Source organism: Lycium barbarum, chromosome 3 (assembly GCF_019175385.1).
Source record: "Lycium barbarum isolate Lr01 chromosome 3, ASM1917538v2, whole genome shotgun sequence".
Classification (NCBI taxonomy): domain Eukaryota; kingdom Viridiplantae; phylum Streptophyta; class Magnoliopsida; order Solanales; family Solanaceae; genus Lycium; species Lycium barbarum.
This window is the reverse complement of record NC_083339.1, coordinates 131,756,892-131,774,447: the sequence shown is the minus strand read 5'-3', so window position 1 is coordinate 131,774,447 and position 17,556 is coordinate 131,756,892. Positions and strand designations below refer to the sequence as shown.

At 31.6% G+C, this 17,556-nt stretch overlaps 2 long non-coding RNA genes across 6 annotated transcripts; one reads left to right on the top strand and one right to left on the bottom strand.

Annotated features, from left to right (window-relative positions):
* Positions 1 to 848: 848 nt before the first annotated feature.
* LOC132632584 (uncharacterized) lies at positions 849 to 11,447 on the bottom strand. Of its 4 annotated transcripts, none has more exons than XR_009579436.1 (8): positions 11,195 to 11,447; positions 9,607 to 9,690; positions 8,916 to 9,011; positions 8,380 to 8,432; positions 7,557 to 7,614; positions 4,712 to 6,080; positions 4,581 to 4,640; positions 849 to 1,052 (listed from the first exon to the last, which is right to left on the bottom strand). It is a non-coding gene; the product is annotated as an uncharacterized LOC132632584 (long non-coding RNA). The 4 variants fall into 4 exon arrangements; XR_009579435.1 differs by having other exon boundaries at positions 4,581 to 4,632; XR_009579434.1 differs by having other exon boundaries at positions 4,581 to 6,080.
* Positions 1,268 to 5,054, top strand: LOC132632585 (uncharacterized). Of its 2 annotated transcripts, XR_009579439.1 has the most exons (4): positions 1,270 to 1,469; positions 3,013 to 3,852; positions 4,093 to 4,371; positions 4,607 to 5,054. It is a non-coding gene; the product is annotated as an uncharacterized LOC132632585 (long non-coding RNA). The 2 variants fall into 2 exon arrangements; XR_009579438.1 differs by having other exon boundaries at positions 1,268 to 1,469; positions 3,013 to 4,371.
* Positions 11,448 to 17,556: the final 6,109 nt, after the last annotated feature.

Here is a 17,556-nt window from a genome sequence, read left to right as displayed (position 1 = left end):
TAAAATCATTTAGTTTATCTACCCATTTATTTTTTGGTAGACTTATTTTTTAAAACCCACGTGATAATTTTTTTCTGGTGGATCGGGTCTGGGTGATAAGTCTACCCATTTTTTTAAAGCCACGTGATAAGTCTACCCATTTTTTTTAAAGTCACGGAGATATTTTTTTAAACGAACCAGACCCGACCCACCAGAAAAAAATTACCACGTGGCTTTACAAAAATAAGTCTACTAAAAAAATGGGTAGATATGTTTTTTAAAATCACGTGGCTGTTGTTTAATTAAAAAAAATAAGCTAAATGATTTTAAAAAATTTATATAAGCGAAAATAATATATTTGCACCATTTGTGTAATGACAGGTGTATATTTGTACCATTTGCGTGACGGCAAAGGTATATATATATCACCTTTTAACGAAGGATATATCTGTTCTAAATTATAAAATTAAAGGGTATATTTGCACTTTTTCCGTGAAAGAAAAGGGTTGCAAGCAGACTGAATTTGGCAGTAGCATATCATCACAAAAAAAAATTCTTATTTATTAAATTGCGTAGTTGCAATTGAACAATATTGAATTGCACCAGAGCCAAAATGAAAGAGGGACCACAAAATCCTAAAGTTGGAAACACGCGTAACTCTTTAAGTGTGGAATGCAAAAGTCCTTAAATCAAAAACCTCTATCTTTTTCGTACCAATTCCAAATGTTCAATGCAGTTCACCCAGTGAAAACCAGCTCAATGAAATGCCAAAAAGGTCCTGTGAGGACGACCAAAAAAGCAAGCGTTTATATATACTAGATAGCCCGTGCCCGTGCAAGGCACGGGCATTTTGCGTTACACTAATGAGATGGAAATAAAGAAAATATGATTAAACAAAATATTAACATATTATGCTTCGTAGTATACTATATTCGTTTGGAGAACAAAGTTATACAGTGAGCTTGCTAGAAAGACAGAAATAGTGAATTATAGGTGGACTAACATATGTATGAAATATGTTACGGTGGTCGATAACAAAAGTAAATTGTTGTCGGATGAAACTTTTTCATGACCTGAAAAGAAATATTGAAGAGGATTAGTCCATAAAGGGAATGATTTAGTTACAACAAATTTCACAATATTTGAAGGTTCTTTGCTTCAATTGATATCCTTAGAATACATATTTCTACTAATATAGAAGCATGAGTGAAACAATTGGATCGTCGTCCGTCTAGGGGCAATTATGACATTTTGTATTTACTTTATTAAGCAAAAAAGTCCAGAAGGCTCTGACCTCTTCACATGCCCTTTTCTTTTTTTCCAGAGCCTTCTCAAATCTACTATCTCTATCAACAAAATATCTACCACCATATCTTTATCACCAAATCTCTATCAGCACAAGCTATAATCTCTATTAGCAAATCAACAAGCTATATATCAAAAATAAAAATAAATCTATCTGTATCTCAGACCGTTGCTGCAATTTTCAGGTATTTGTTTTTGAACTCTTCTCCGTTCGTCTCCAATTTTATCTTTGGTTTTGACTCTTCTAATAAAGTAAAAATTTGGATCAGTTTTAAATTTCTCCTTTTAGTTTTCCCGCTTGCTGATTCTTGGGTTTATTTATTATGTTCAATTTCACTCAGAATACATAACTTCACATTTGTCAATGTATTTGGGCATTTGATGGATTTAGTTCTGTGGTTTCATAAAGTTTTGATTATTACCAAGATATGAGTCAAAAAAGGATTGCAAGATTTTTTTTTTTTTTTTTTACCATTCTCTGGATGTGTAGCGGATTTTGATCTTTAGTGTTAGATTTCAAATGTGGGATTGTGTTTTTTATGTAGCCATTGTTTTTTATAATTGAGTGAATTAAATATGATATAACAGTACAGGAATATACAGAAAGAAATTATAGGAGAGTTTAATTTATTTTAACCTTCTGTTGGCTTAGAATGAGGCGTTGCTGTATGATGAAATATTTTGCCTTTGTCGTTGATAGTAGTTGAAGCTATTTTATTGCTGCAATTTTCAGATATCAGGTTTTAATTTTTGAACTCCTCTAATTTGAGCATCGTCTTCTAAAAAGTAGAAACTAGAGTTTTTGGGGATTTAAGTACAAGGTGTTTGATAATATGTGTAAGAGAAATGGGTAGGAAAGAGCAAGGGTAGGGAAGACTAAGAAGGCTGCGGCATTTAACTTGACAATTAAAAGTGCCCACAAAGCAGCAAAATTGAAACAAAAAATCAACTCAAGGCTGGATTAGTGCACGGTATTACAATTGTTTCATGTAGTCGGTGTTACTGTTGAGCATGGTAATTGTTTAGACTGCTGCTAAATTTATATTGTCAAGTTTCGAACAAGAAATGTGGGACTTTTAGCTTTTGTAACTTAATAAAATACTATAAAAGCTAACTTCACAATTTAAGAATATGCTGAAAAAAACGCAGGTACATTTTCCAGGCTGCAACAAATACGAGAATAATAGGTCTCTCTGTAGATATCGCCATTTTCTAGAGTACTAGATTAGCTTAGGTTAGCAATTTGAGTTTTCCTCTAATCTTCTTCAGTTTCTCCTCAAAGTTTCCAGTTTCGGGGCTCTATGGTTATTATTTTTCTTTTTCGTCATTAATTTGTTCCTTTTGTGATATTTTCTGCCGAAGGGAAAAGGGTTTCTTTTCTTCGCTCAAGTGGTATTTTAGGATTTGTGATTTAATTCATGAAAGAGGAGTAGCTTCAAATTGATTGTGATGAATCCCGAATACGCAGAAATTAATATACGATAGAGAACCAAAAAAGAGCTTAGCCTAAAGGGTTTAAAGTAATAAACTTACCTTGAGTAAGAAGCCTACCTATTCACGGCTTCATTAGGGTACTATATAATGTTTTTTGGTTTTAGTTTTCTTTGGTTTAAAAGAGTAGCAACAACCATTTGTTGTTCTGGTTCAATTTACAGAAAAAAGTAACCTTTTTCTGAACCTGTGTTGGGCCCGTGTGCATTGTTTCCTTAATCTGAACCTGAATTGCAGGTCACCTTAGCTTGAAAACTGGGATGACAAGAAAGAACCGATTTTACAGGAAACGAAGAATCTTGGATAGACAAAGAGGATTCATGCCAAGTTGTTGTGGCCTGCCCTCACATATGAGGTCTTACAAAGACTAATGATCCAAGAAGATTGGAACTTTTCTTCTCTGCCTTTTGGAGACAGATTCCATGCAACATTTTAGAAGTTCTACAAATTTTTAGCTCCATGTATTTGCAGCTAAATTGAGTATTTGATAGCGTACATGGTTTATAACCTTTTCCCTGTTGTTGGCTTTATATACCACATGACTTTCGTTGACTTAAATTTTCTATTTACTATGTACGCTGTGAAAATATCTCTTAGCCTGGCAAGAGAGAAAACTGCTAATTGCTAAAAAGTAACTTCTGAGTTTCTAATTTTGTAACCTAGAAACTCAGAAGTACAAAGCTTATGAATAATTATAATTATCCTTTTAATATAAGAATAAATAAGGAAGTCGGATAGATTCTAGGCTAAAGTCTAGGCTAAATAGGGTAAGTTATGACCTTGGAAGTTAACGTCTCCTTAGAAAACCCTTTGTTATTATGTAGATTGGACAAAATAAGATTATCTTTCTATAATGTTGTTATTCTGAGGTAATAATGAATTGGATTATTATACTCTTTGTAATTTTTCATATATTAGGCTAAAAGGATTTGCTTTTGTATCAGGGTATCTCAGCCACTGTCAAGCAAGATGCGTTCACATCATTTCATGTCTTTGAGCTCTGCTCACGATGACAATCCCTTGAAAGCTCTATCTACCACAGATGTACTTACTGGTTAAGAACATGGTTAAATCCAGGTTCATTTTATCTTTTACTTGCACGAATGTATTTGTATAAATCTAATATGTCACGTGCAAATAAAAATGCAAACTTTTCATGATTTTCATTAAGCCATTTGCCCAAATGTTGTACCAAAATTTTTAGTTCTGGTCATGAAAGGAAGGTTAGCCAAAAAGTGCCTTCTTCAGATCACTAAAATCTGAATAAAACACTGATTGTAATAATTATTAACAATCTCCTGCTTTTATTGTCTGTAGGTTTCTTTTTAAATGAGTTGTAATGACTCTCTTCCATATGGGAAGAGAAAATTATATCACTGCGGTCGACATGGAACTTGCTCTACCTTGACACCTTATTATCCACGACATAATGTGCATGCAATGCATCTACACAGAATGTTAAGATGTTCCATTTTAACATCAGCAGCTCCTGTTATAAGATTCATTATGGTGGTACTGGCCATAAATCTACAGTTGCTACAATGAAACAAAATCTTCTTTGCGAGATCCCTGTTACATCTTCTCATTCAGGTCTTGGTAAGTTCCACCAATTCATGCATTTCAGATTAGATATATTGCATTGGATATTAGTCTTAGGTAGTGATAAATGATAATGACATCAATACGCAGTTGGTACCAGTGATAACTGTAATGCAGTTGCTCATATCACTGTTAATTCAAAAATATAAAAATGCTGGATAGTTTAGCTAAGAAAGACCCACGATTAAAGGAGAAACTGAACTTACTCTAAGATGATGTACATTTTGTGTAGGTTTAATTCCGAAGGTGTTGCAGCTCCTGTTCAACTGATCATCTTTTAATGCGAGACAATCATTGTTTATGATAAAGTTTCACAGAACTCAGTCTGAGGATCTACCTGTTTATTGCTTGTGGCCTGGGAGGCTTGGTTCGGCTGGGCCTGTGGGTATGGTATTTTGTCCGAAATGCAACAGACGCTACCGCTAAACTGGATTGGTAGCAGAGAAATTTTGGAAACCACACCTGGAAACCAAAGCCAAAGTCTGGGTTGAAATTGAAGATGATTTGGACTGGTAGAAGATAAATCTACTTCAGGCTTTGCAGATTCATTCATTTACTTACAACATTACTAGAATGATTGTACGTAATGTGTTAGTGTTGTCTTCTTTCATAACTATATAATTGGGAGTTAATTGACATGAGTTTCCAGAACCTGTTAATGAAAGTTACGTTGTTGCTTGGATTTGAACCAAACTTTTCGATTTAAAGACCTGTTTTGGGCCCGTGCTTGCACGGGCATATCACATCTAGTTACTACTAATAAAGTTTCAATACTTCATACTGCCAATTAAAAGAGATTAGCATATTTTATATTGTCTAAACAAAAAAATATATTATAAAGTCTAAATAAGTTGTATCAAACACTTCAATCTAACCAATAAAAAATCTAAGCTTAATATTATAATCTCGTTTCCACTTCACACCGAGAACACAAAAAATGCTACCTGCCTAAAGGCTGTGAATATCTTACCATTTAAAAAAATCAAAACCAATTGACGAATGCTCTAGAAAAGTAGAAGAGATCCTTAAACCATAACTACTATGCAAAGTAAAATTTCCTACAGGATACTCTTATCTTACATCTATAAACAAAATTTTGATGCAAACATCACACAAACAAAGCATATAGATCCAAGACAATGTGTAGCACCAGTCAATCAAATCCTCAAATAGACCTTGTCCGATGAATGCACTACACCTCATAATTCTCCAGGTAAACTTTTGTCGACGGCCTCCAGATTAAGCACCTAAATCAGGAGAATTTGAAGAGGATGACTGTCTCACAAAAATGTAGAGCTAAATTTTAAATGGTTGATATTGAATTGGGTTTTAAAAGCCTGTCCATATTATAAAAGAAAATGTCAGAAGAACATTCATAGAGTGCTTATGCATTTCTGAAACTCGTGCCCTTCTCATAGTCAAAGGCCACGATTTAAGATTGTCATTTTTCAGTTGCATTACAGATGCAGATATAGCAAACTGTTAATCAGTTCAGAATTTTACTTTAGTTAGATATAGTTTAACTTCAGCGAAAAGAATTTCAGTTCATTGTTCATCAACATAATTAAAGGCCATGACCAAAAACCAAAAAACATAATTAAAGGTAGAACAGGCAGCTTCCTTATCTTTTGCTATTTCTTCTGGAGAAAGAGCACTTTGGATGTATCACGATTTGCAACAACAAATAATGATGCTCCTGATAGCCTCTGACAAGTAGACACGAAAGAGTTAAGGGCAGTGAACTTATGCAGACTGTAAAATCATTTCCAACAGTAAATCTGAACTTTGCACCTTTCTTATTTGAACACAAATTTGTTGTACGGATACACAATCTCGTAAGAAATGATATTTCATTTATATGACAATAATTGTAATCAGTATTTTCAGCACTAATCAAGTGACAGGTTCACTTAAGGAGGCGTTCGAAACGTTGAATAACTTCTCAAGAGAAAGGAAAAGGGAAACAAAGCAATAGACCAACTAAAAATATCAGCTTTAAAGCACATGATCTGCAAATTCAATAAAGGACCAACATCAAGCAAGAAATATTTCAAGTTTTCAACAATAATTGTTAACATGAAGATCATAATGGATTTAGGCATAATATTTTGAAGGTATTGATTGCTTAATGCTAAGGGCAGCCTGCAAAAGAGGGAAATCTACTTCTTTTTCAGCTGAACCTGATGCATAGAGTTAGGTGGAGAAGAGGACAATCATAATAGCACTAAATGCTCCAAAAATAAAACTAAAATATTGTGAAATTAAGCAAGTTTCTAAAAAGAAAAATAAAAGATTGCGAAACTAAGCAAGTAGTATATTGACTCATAAGAATATCTTGTTGTTACTAACAGAATCAGAAGAAGGAATAAATTGCAAATCAAGATAAATATTAACAACATTGTAAGTAAAAAAATTCTAGGGCAAATATCCTACTGAAGCCAAACCATTAGAAACTCCGGTAACGGTAACTACCATCAGAAAATAGAAGTAACCAACCCACAAAAGGATACCTATCGTATTACTGTCACTATTACTGCTGCTCCAAGTTTATAATTTCCAACTTTGTAGGAGTGAGATGAGCAACAACATTCTGTTAGATTCATTTCAAAGATTTGACGATTTTTTTTAAAAAAAATTTTAATGCTCCTGCGGCTAGTGGAAAAAATTTCATGTTGTGCAAGAGTTCTAAAAGCGGGGGTAATCTTTTATTACGTGCCATCAGTTCTTATTCAATTCTTATTTATGTAGGAGGGGTGTGTGTTTATACATGAATAAGTAGATATGTATTGAACACTAATCCAAGGGGGGAAGTTCGATATTTTGGATCAACTCAATATCTCATAAATAAAACAACCCCCCTGGCCTCACAACTTAAGATAAATGAAAAGAATAAAGGAATGTTACGGTAAAGGGTGAACTGGAAAAGAGGAAAAAGGAGAAGTAGAATTCGCATGTAGACACTCATGAACAAATCAATACTCAAAAATTAAAGCAGCAAAGAAAGACCGCTCAAATTTGTAATACTGAATAATTTACTTTGACAAGAAACATATATCAGTTGTAGATCTTAAGGAAAATAATGAATTTAGTGACACATAGCAGAGAGTGGTATATAGGAATCACACCCTTTCTAGCAATACTGGGAAATTTTATCATTCAAGAAATCTACTTAATTAACTCACCGAAAGTGCACCGCAAAGGCCTTGTTTTATGTGCTTGGAGCTTTCATATCTTTTGTATCTGCATCATTATGCATTGAATAAGATTAATCTGTTCGTAACATTGTTTTATAGCTTAAAGTCTTTGCAACCAATTTCTATACATTTTGAAGCTAACCACCACAAACTCCTCCTACAACATAATACAAAGAATCAATTATTGTGATTTGAAAAGTAAAGAAGAAGCTTCCATTGCAGAAGTGGTATCCCCTCTCTCGGCTGACAAGAACACAGAGTACCGCTAAGCACAACCTTTTGCAGATTAACAAAAGCATGTACCATGGTTGTTAACGTTATCAGAGTTTAGTTCAACCAACCATTCTAGGAAGAAGTTGGTTTGTTTCTAATGAAGATAGCAGCTTGCCCCGTTATCATGCTTTGAGGTTCAAAAGAAGAATAAGTTTGATCAGAATAATTAGTAGTAGAACTTTCAGAGAGACGATGCCATCTCACATCATAGTCTTTCGATTGTCTTTCTAAAAGTTGCTGCCTTTTTTAGGTTTCATTGCTATGTATGTGATATAAAGCCTATGTTTTTGTCAGCATTTTTGGAACAAAAACATGAATGTCTGCTGTCTGCTCAATTTGGGCTACGTCCATCTTTCTTTTATTGTCAGAAATCTGATTTCATACGTTTATCGTTAAAGCCTACATTCTGTATTCTTAATATTTAATTTAGTCTTCTGAAGTACATACATCTATAGTGTATAACATGAAATATTAACTCACAACCATTTTTCATTGTAACAAAGCATATAACATTAGAGCAAAAAAGTGCAGAAATTACCTTACAGTCTCAATATTGTCCCTTAATCTAGAGCATATTCCACTTTCAAAAGCCTGTAAAACAAAATTTGTGTGACCATTATATTTATTTAATTCCAACTAAATGGATCAAATTCGGCAATGTCAAAATAGCAACAAACTATTCAGTTTGGTCAGTCAAATCTCACCAGAAACAAAACAATAAAAAATTTGAGGAAAAAGAAAAGGAAACCTAGCTGAAGAATACTGCAATGATGCAAGTAAAATTGGTTGATGGTGAGGGAAAAAGCAGACGCAAACAAATCCGATAAAATTATTGGCATGCATTAAAAAACTTCCAGAAAAAAGTACCCAAAAGAAGAAGATAATATATGTATAACCGAAGGCTAAATTAGCAAATGCCCGGAACCGTAAATCAACTTCCATTATTTATATGAAGCCCTAACCAACACATGCAACACAGCAAAAAACAGAAAAAGAGGGAAAACATGATTAAAATAGATGCATGGTTAGAGGAAATAAAAGATATTCCATTGTTGGACAAAATCGAAAAATCACCGATGAAATCCACCCAAAGAGAGCAAAGGTTAGCTATTTGCATCTTTCAACTGCTTCCACCTTCTATCTTGCTCAAATTTTTCAGAGCCGCCATCTCTGCATACACATAGTAAAGATGACGACAAATAAGTTCAGATTCAATTTAGTAGGAGAAACAACAAAAAGTCCCAAGTCTCAAGCCCATGAGAAGTTCATTAAAGCAATATTAAGAGTCGAGTCTTGATGAGTTAGAATTGATAATTATGACATGGCATTAGCCACAAGCAATTAGTATCAAGATATAACCATATCAAAAAAAAAAAAAAAAAAAATCCTCAAATCTTTGAAATGAAATTGATCAGTCTAGACCTTGCAGTACCAAGCCCTTGGGAAAGAAAACGTGACGTGCCACATGTAAAGCAATATCTAACAATGGTTTCAACTAAACCACTCGATAGAAACAACGGTTGAGACAAAGAAAGTCAAACAAAAGCCAATTATAACTTAAAAATGAACTATAGTCTATACATAGGCTGAAATTTATCATTAAGATTATTGAAGGATAAGCACCAAACAGCATCACATATAATGTCACTCCACAAGACCAAATATCTTCCATCTTCACATCCAAATAGTGACACATATATATTGAAGTATAAGTCAATAAATTAATGCATTAATTGAACTCGTCTTCCAAAAGTCATTATCATACCTTTTGATCGTACTTTTTCTTGATAAGACTCCTGCTGCAATACAGGCCGGAGTTCCTATTGCAGATTCGGTTGGAAATGCAAAGCTACAGAATAAACAATGAAATACACCAGTCAGAAACTAAAGAAACATATTATCCTTTTCTTCATCATGTAATCCTTTTTTATCCACTGTGTGAAAAGCTAGGGGCTATTGTGAAACAATTCTAATTTCCAAGTAAGAACGAGGCAAAATGTAATGAAAAATATCGAGGATCAGTGCTCAATGTTAATGGAAGAGCTTGATAGCAGCAGTTGTTGAGGTTATCTTCGTTTCACTGGGGAATTTCATCAAACATTTTGATACATTACTCACATTTTTTGTTTAAGACCACAACATACAAAAGTTTCTTTATTTTCTTAAACTCCGTGTCGTGTCAAACGACAAACAACAAACCGAGGGAGTACTTCCAAGCAAGAAAATTCCTATATTATCAAAATAACACTCCAGGCTGATAAAACTAAATACACAAAGTTCCTTAAAATTATAAAACCAGATAGGAAAAAAAATTGCCATTTTGGAAGAATGAGGAACATTAGTGCAATAATATCTAGTCTAGAAACACAGCTTGGTTACTATACAACTTTTCCTATATTTCCCATCAAGAATATTCCTCTATTATCAATATACAGTAATATCTCTATACAACTAACGAAATCCCAGGATTCCCGAAATCGTTGAATGCATAAAACATAATTAATATAGTAGAAGAGTCGCACGAACGGACAATTATTACAGCATAGGAGCAAACCTTAAATAAAGAAGAGAAAACAAGAAGAAACCAACAAAAATATAGGACAAATGTTCAAAACTGTTACATGACAGAATTCAAACTTGAATGAAGAGAAAAGGGACGGGGCTGAATAAAATTTCTGATTTCACAGCCAATCTTTACAGTTTTATACACAACCCTAAGTAAAGAAAAACAAGAAACCAACCTGAGAATCAAAGACAGCTTAATAACAAAATTGAAGCCATTAATGTAACGCATTTGTGCAATTTAAAGGGACAGAAATTAAAAAACCAAATCAATTAGAGAGTGATCATACAGTATATATGATAAAAGATAGTACTTTTTTTTTCATTTATTCTGTATAAATAATAATAATAATAATAATAATAATAATAATAATAATAATAAGCATTTACATAGAGAAGTAAAATCCAGTGAGCAAGCTTTCAAATTTACATACGTTTGACACAGTTAAAACACGGGTTGATTTCTCAGATGGTCATTCAACTGAGTTATTATCTAAGAAAGTCGCCTTTTTTCTTGATTACAATTTTCTTTAACAAAAAAATGACCATCTAAGAAATCAACTCTTAATACAACAAAGTGAACAATATTCATTATATACTACCAATTTTTCCCACTCATAAATGAACAGGAAAGTTCAACCCTTAACACAAGTAATACACTTTGCACCAGATTAACTCGTTGAACGAATCCAACACTAATTAGGAAAAAGGAAATTGAATCTAACAAGGAGAGGACAATTTGTTGGTATAATTAAAATACAACAGTAAAGGTAGATAAATCGAGTACATACCGGGAACAAGAAAGATTAGTGAGCTTCCAAAACATATTGGATGAAAACAGATCTGTAACCCCTAAACTGAATTAATTACAGGGTTTTGGAGCGAATTAGTGTAAACAGTAAGTGACAACACAGGATTTTTAAGATCAAAAGATACAGATTTAAAGCCGTAAAGATCGAGAGAAGGATAGAGAGAGAAGAAGCCAGTAGAAAACTAATGGATGAAGAAAGGGAAAGGGCAGAACACCGTAGAAGACGGTAGAATTAATGAATATGTGATCTTCTAATTTAATAATTAATTGGGTGAGTTTACGAAACTACCCTTGGTCGTCCCATAGGCTCATACTTATTATATAGTTAAACTAGACTAGGAGCCCGTTTGGATTGGCTTATAAGTTGGCTTATAAGCTGTTTTCAGCTTTTTTGAGTGTTTGGCTGGCCAGCTTAAAGTCATTTTATGCTTAAAATAAGCTCAAAAAAATAATTGGACCCATTTGACTTAGTTTATCTAAAGCAGCTTATAAGCTGAAAACAGCTTATAAGCCAAAAAAAATAAGTTGGACTACCCCAACTTATTTTTTTCAGCTTATAAGCTGCAAACAGCTTTAAGCTATAAGCCAATCCAAACGGGCTCTAGATAGAGATAAGTGTAGCCCGTGCAGAAACATTTTCTATCCTCGGATATTGCATTTGATTTGTATAAATAAGATATTTTTGTGCCACAATTTTAGGTTTTGAATGAGAAAAAAAAGTTAGGTTTTGACTCGTTTTATAAAAATAGTTTCTGTGTCTCAATATGATAGTAATTCCCTGCGGATCACCTTGCCGAAAGTCCTTGAGGATTGTCCGGCCTTTAGTACAAATTATGTCATAAATTTAAAAATGACTCTAAATTATAACTAAAAAAAATAACTCACAAGTTTTGGTGTATCTCAGAATACGAATGGTTGGGCAAAAACTTACCTCATATATGCAAGCAAAATTCTGACAGATCGTCATAAATTCTGATGGATCGGTAAACCTCTCCCTATATGCAGGATTTTTATTATCAAATTTGTCTTTCATTAAACCAAATAACTATGAGTATTCAAACGTAATATAGCACATTTTTTCAAATATTATAAAGTTCAAGAAATGAATAATTTTATATTTCAAGATTCATTTATTGCAGCAAGATCGAAGGTAGCAACGCCATGTGGAAATTAAATTATGTAAAAACAGTGAACGAATGTTAAGAATTCCTTAATTTAGTTTTGATATATTTTGATAATAACCTGTTTCGAAAAGAATATTTGTCATGACACACAATTATTTGCTAGAACTCTTGAGATCCAACTTACCTAGGTCATCGATACTAATTCGTTATTAGTTTCAGACTATCTAATTCTGAATAAAAGAATCTATAATTATAGCAGTATGCAATTTATTAAGAAAAAGAATAATAATCACAATTTAATGTCAAAACAATTGAATCTAACAAACCTATGCTCTAAAAAATGAAAATAAAAGCACTACGCGCCATTAGTACATGGAACGAATGATGAAACGAGAAGTTAAGTCCGTCGAAAATCGGAATTATTTCCCAGCAATTGTGTTTTTAGCTTGAACATACCCTTTGAGAAAAATAATTTTAAGAAAATAATTATTACTTTTTTTGTGATATAAATGATTATATATTTTGGACTAAATCTAAAAATTAAAAATATCCAATAATATGACCGGGAGGAGGCAGTAATGTATACATACAGCGAAAACAAATTTAAACTATGAATAGGTTCATAAATATGATTATATGAGCAATGGGCAAGTTAATTGGAAAAAGTTGTCGGCCATAGTCATAATAATAAATGACCCCACTTGAAATCAACGCGGCTATATCAAAGGGCTAAAAAGTCAGCACAGTAAAAAGCTAATAAAACATATACAACAATCAACTTATTTGGAGTAATTACCTAAATACCCTAAAAATTTATCCCTCTTCTATAATAGTAAGTAGTATAAAGAATAAATATAAAAAATAAAAATATAAATGTGGGCCGCAATTGCTTTTGCTATTTCACATTCAATCCTTTCTTGGTTCCCTATTCATTTTTTTTTCTTTTTAATATTTATGGACCCCATCTTTTAATTTCAGTTGACCATTGAGGGAGTTCATGGTCGACTATCCTGGCATGAACTCCCTCTTCTATAAAGTACTAGACGTCTTATGCCGGTGCGCCAACACTTTAGATTATAGTGCATTTATGTGTATGTAGTTGTTTTTTAATAGTGATAATATATCTATATATAAAGTATATATTAATATTTTTAATATGGGGTGCACTTTTTTTTTGACATTATTAATTTTCACTATTTTTATGCATATATATGTATATATATATATATATACATATACTATGTTCAAAACACGATTAATATAACATTGTAGTTTGTACTCCGTATCTAAACCTTATTATATTAGTGTTTGCTACGAATAGAAAGTCTGCACTTTTTTTTTAACATTATATTTTTTTTAATATGGGGTTCACTTTTTTTTTTTATACTGCTTGATTTTGATAATATGGGGTCCACTTTTTTTTTCCCCATGAGTTTGGAGATGGTGAGTTCCATTTTTTTTCTTCCTTTTTTTTTTATTGCTCGGTGTTATTTAGTATGCCCCCCCCCCCCCCCTTTTTTTTAAGGGACAACAGACGATGAAGCATGGGTCTAAACCCATGCTTTATATAGTTTTTATTTTATTTTATTTAGACTATGTTCAAAACACGATTAATATAACATTATAGTTTGTGCTCCGTATCTAAAACTTTATTATATTAATGTTTTCTATGAATACAAAGCCTGCACTTTTTTTTTTGACATTGTTTGTTTTTTTAATATGGGATTCACTTTTTATTTTATTTTTTATATAGTTTGATTTTGTCAATATGGGATACTATGTTCAAAATACAATTAATATAACATTGTAGTTTGTGCTCCGTATCTAAAACTTTATTATATTAGTGTTTGCTACGAATAGAAAGTCTACACTTTTTTTTTTATATTGCTTGATTTTGTTAATAAGGAGTCCACCTTTTTTTTTCCCGTGAGTTTGGAGATGGTGGGTTCCACTTTATTTACTTCTTCTTTTTTTTCTTAAAATATTGGTTGGTGTTTTTTTTTTTAATATTGGTTGGTGTTTAATATGGGGACCACACTTTTTTTTTTTAAATGCTTAATTGGTTGGTGTTTTTTTGAATTTTTTAATATTAGTTGGTGTTTAATATGGGGACCATAATATTAGTTGGTGTTTAATATGAGGACCATACTTTTTTTTTTAAATGCTTAACGGACGACGAAGCATGGGAACATTTTACTTGTCATGTTATTTTTTACACGATTTTTTAAGAAATCGTCAATTAGAATTATAATTTCACTAATTTACCTTATTAATTATTTGATCTCCATTTAATATTATTTTTCCTTTTATGACATTAATCTCTTTTCACATTTATTAAAGTAAGGAGAAAATGAAAAAGTAATTAAATTTTATCTTATTTTAATATATAAGTATTTTAAGTATATTGCTGTACAATAATTGCATTTGCTCCCACTAATGGGTTGATACGCATGTGGCAATAAATCCATCATTATTGATTTAATTGTTTGATTTTCTAAGCACTTTTGTATTTTAAGTATGTTGCTGTACAATAATTTCATTTGCTCCTTCTAATGGGTTGATACGCATGTGGCAATGAATCCATCATTATTGATTTAATTGTTTGATTTTCTAAGCACTTTTTTTTTTTAACATTGTTTGTTTTTTTAATATGGGATTTACGTTTTTTTTTTAAATATTGCTTGATTTTGTTAATATGGGATTCACTTTTTTTTCCCTTGAGTTTGGATGTGGTGGGTTCCATTTTTTTTTTATTACTGGTTGGTGTTTAATATGGGGCCCACATTTTTTTAATATTAGTTGTTGTTTAATATATATGGGCCCACAATTTATTTATTTTCAAAAATTGGAAAACGGATTTAATATATAAGTATTTTAAGTCTATTGTTGTACAATATGGGTTGATACGCATGTGACAATAAATCCATCATTATTGATTTAATTGTTTGATTTTCTAAGCACTTTTATATTTTAAGTATGTTTCTGTACAATAATTTCATTTGCTCCCTCTAATGGGTTGATACGCATGTGGCAATGAATCCATCAGGCTATATGGGCCCACAATTTTTTTTTCAAAAATTGGAAAACGGATTTAATATATGAGTATTTTAAGTATATTGTTGTACAATAATTTCATTTGCTCCCACTAATGGGTTGATACGCATGTGGCAATAAATCCATCATTATTGATTTAGTTGTTTGATTTTCTAAGCACTTTTATATTTTAAGTATGTTGTTGTACAATAATTTCATTTGCTCCCTCTAATGGGTTGATACTCATGTGGCAATAAATCCACCATTATTGATTTAATTGTTTGATTTCTAAACATTGTTTGTTTTTTTAATATGAGATTCACTTTTTTTTTTTTTTTAATATTGCTTGAATTTGTTAATATGGGATCCACTTTTTTTTTCCTGTGAGTTTGGATGTGGTGGGTTCCACTTTTTTTTCTCTTTTTTTTATTACTGGTTGGTGTTTAATATGAGACCCACAAATATGGGATCCACTTTTTTTTTCCTCTGAGTTTGGATGTGGTGGGTTCCACTTTTTTTTCTTTTTTTTATTATTGGTTGGTGTTTAATATGGGGCCCACATTTTTTTTTTAAATATTAGTAGTTGTTTAAAATATGTGGGCCCATTTTTTAAATATTAGTTGTTGTTTAAAATATGTGGACCCACAATTTTTTTTTTAAATATTAGTAGTTGTTTCAAATATGTGGGCCCACAATTTTTTTTGGGCCCACAAACGGACGACGAAATGACGACCAAAAAGTGAGCCTAACCGGCTCTTCTTAATAGTAATAAATAGTAGTAATTCCTTTTTCCTAATTGCTCTCTCTCCGGATGCAATACGAAGAATTTTTTTTTACAAAACAACTACTGTATCTTAATCCTTTTTAAAGAATATGTGTACACACATCTTAGTGTTTTACGGGTTCAATCTAAATCCACCTTTTTTCTTTTAGTTTTCTCTATGTTATGACTCAGTTTCGGATACACCTCTTATATTTTAAAATCAAACACTTATACATCCAATGCTACGAAAATTACACACCTTCACCCTGTGAGGTATATTTGTACATATTAAAATGTATTTTTTATAAATAAATTACAATTATAAATAAGAATCTATTATGTATTTATTTTACGAAATTCAATAAAGAAGATAAACATTTCTTTGAATATCTTTATTCACGCATTTGATTAAAATAGAGAATAAATATTTCTGAAACATGCATCTTTAGAAACTTATTAATAAGAAATGAATACAACTTACTTGATAAGATATACCAGACTATTAGTAATAATTTCCTACACTTTAAACATAATTTACTTTTATTTTATTAAAAGATATAAAAATCTTTTAAATATTAATTAACACATTTTTTTAAATATTTTGTTAATTTTGTACAATAACCAAATGTGGAAGTAAAATTTAATCATACCTTATATTTAAAAAATTTTCTTCAAAAGAAATAAATAAAAAATCTTACCATAAATATTTATTATTTTATGCTTATATAAATGGAGCAGTAATGATCCGGTCCACGCAAAATATCAATACATCATTGAAGACCCCACACATGACTTCTTATGGCTTAAATAAATGCCCTCAAAATGAATTTTAATCTCCAATAAGTAACATGTTTCTAAATTTAATTATTTATAAGTATGAATTTGAAATAAATAAAAAGGATTTACTAAACAGATATTATTAATGTAGAACTAAATTTCGTCAAATGAAAAAGGAAGATTGTGTAGCCCTTGCATAAAGTAAATTAACAGTTAAAAGAGGAAACACCAAAATGATATAAAACAAAACAAAGTAGTAATTTATTTGAACTGTAATTCGTATATTTCAGTTCTCAGCTTTAGAAAATAGCTAAAATTGTCAATTGTAATTGCAAAGTAGAGTGGAGCCCACATGACCCAAAAGCATTTGTCAAATGGTAGTAAAGAAATCAAGTGGACCTACACTTCTAAAATGAATAGTATCTAAGCGTGTGAAGTAAAAAAATCAAGTGGGACCATACTTTTAAAAGGAATAGTATCTTACCCATACTTTTGAACTTATTTATGTAAATGCCACAACGGACGACGAAAAGGGACCAACCGGTACTTCTAATATAGTAGTAAAGTAACTAGATGGACCATTAGCACGGCCCCAACATCAGAGGCTCATAATCTTCAAAAATGTTGGTGCAAGATGCAAGACCC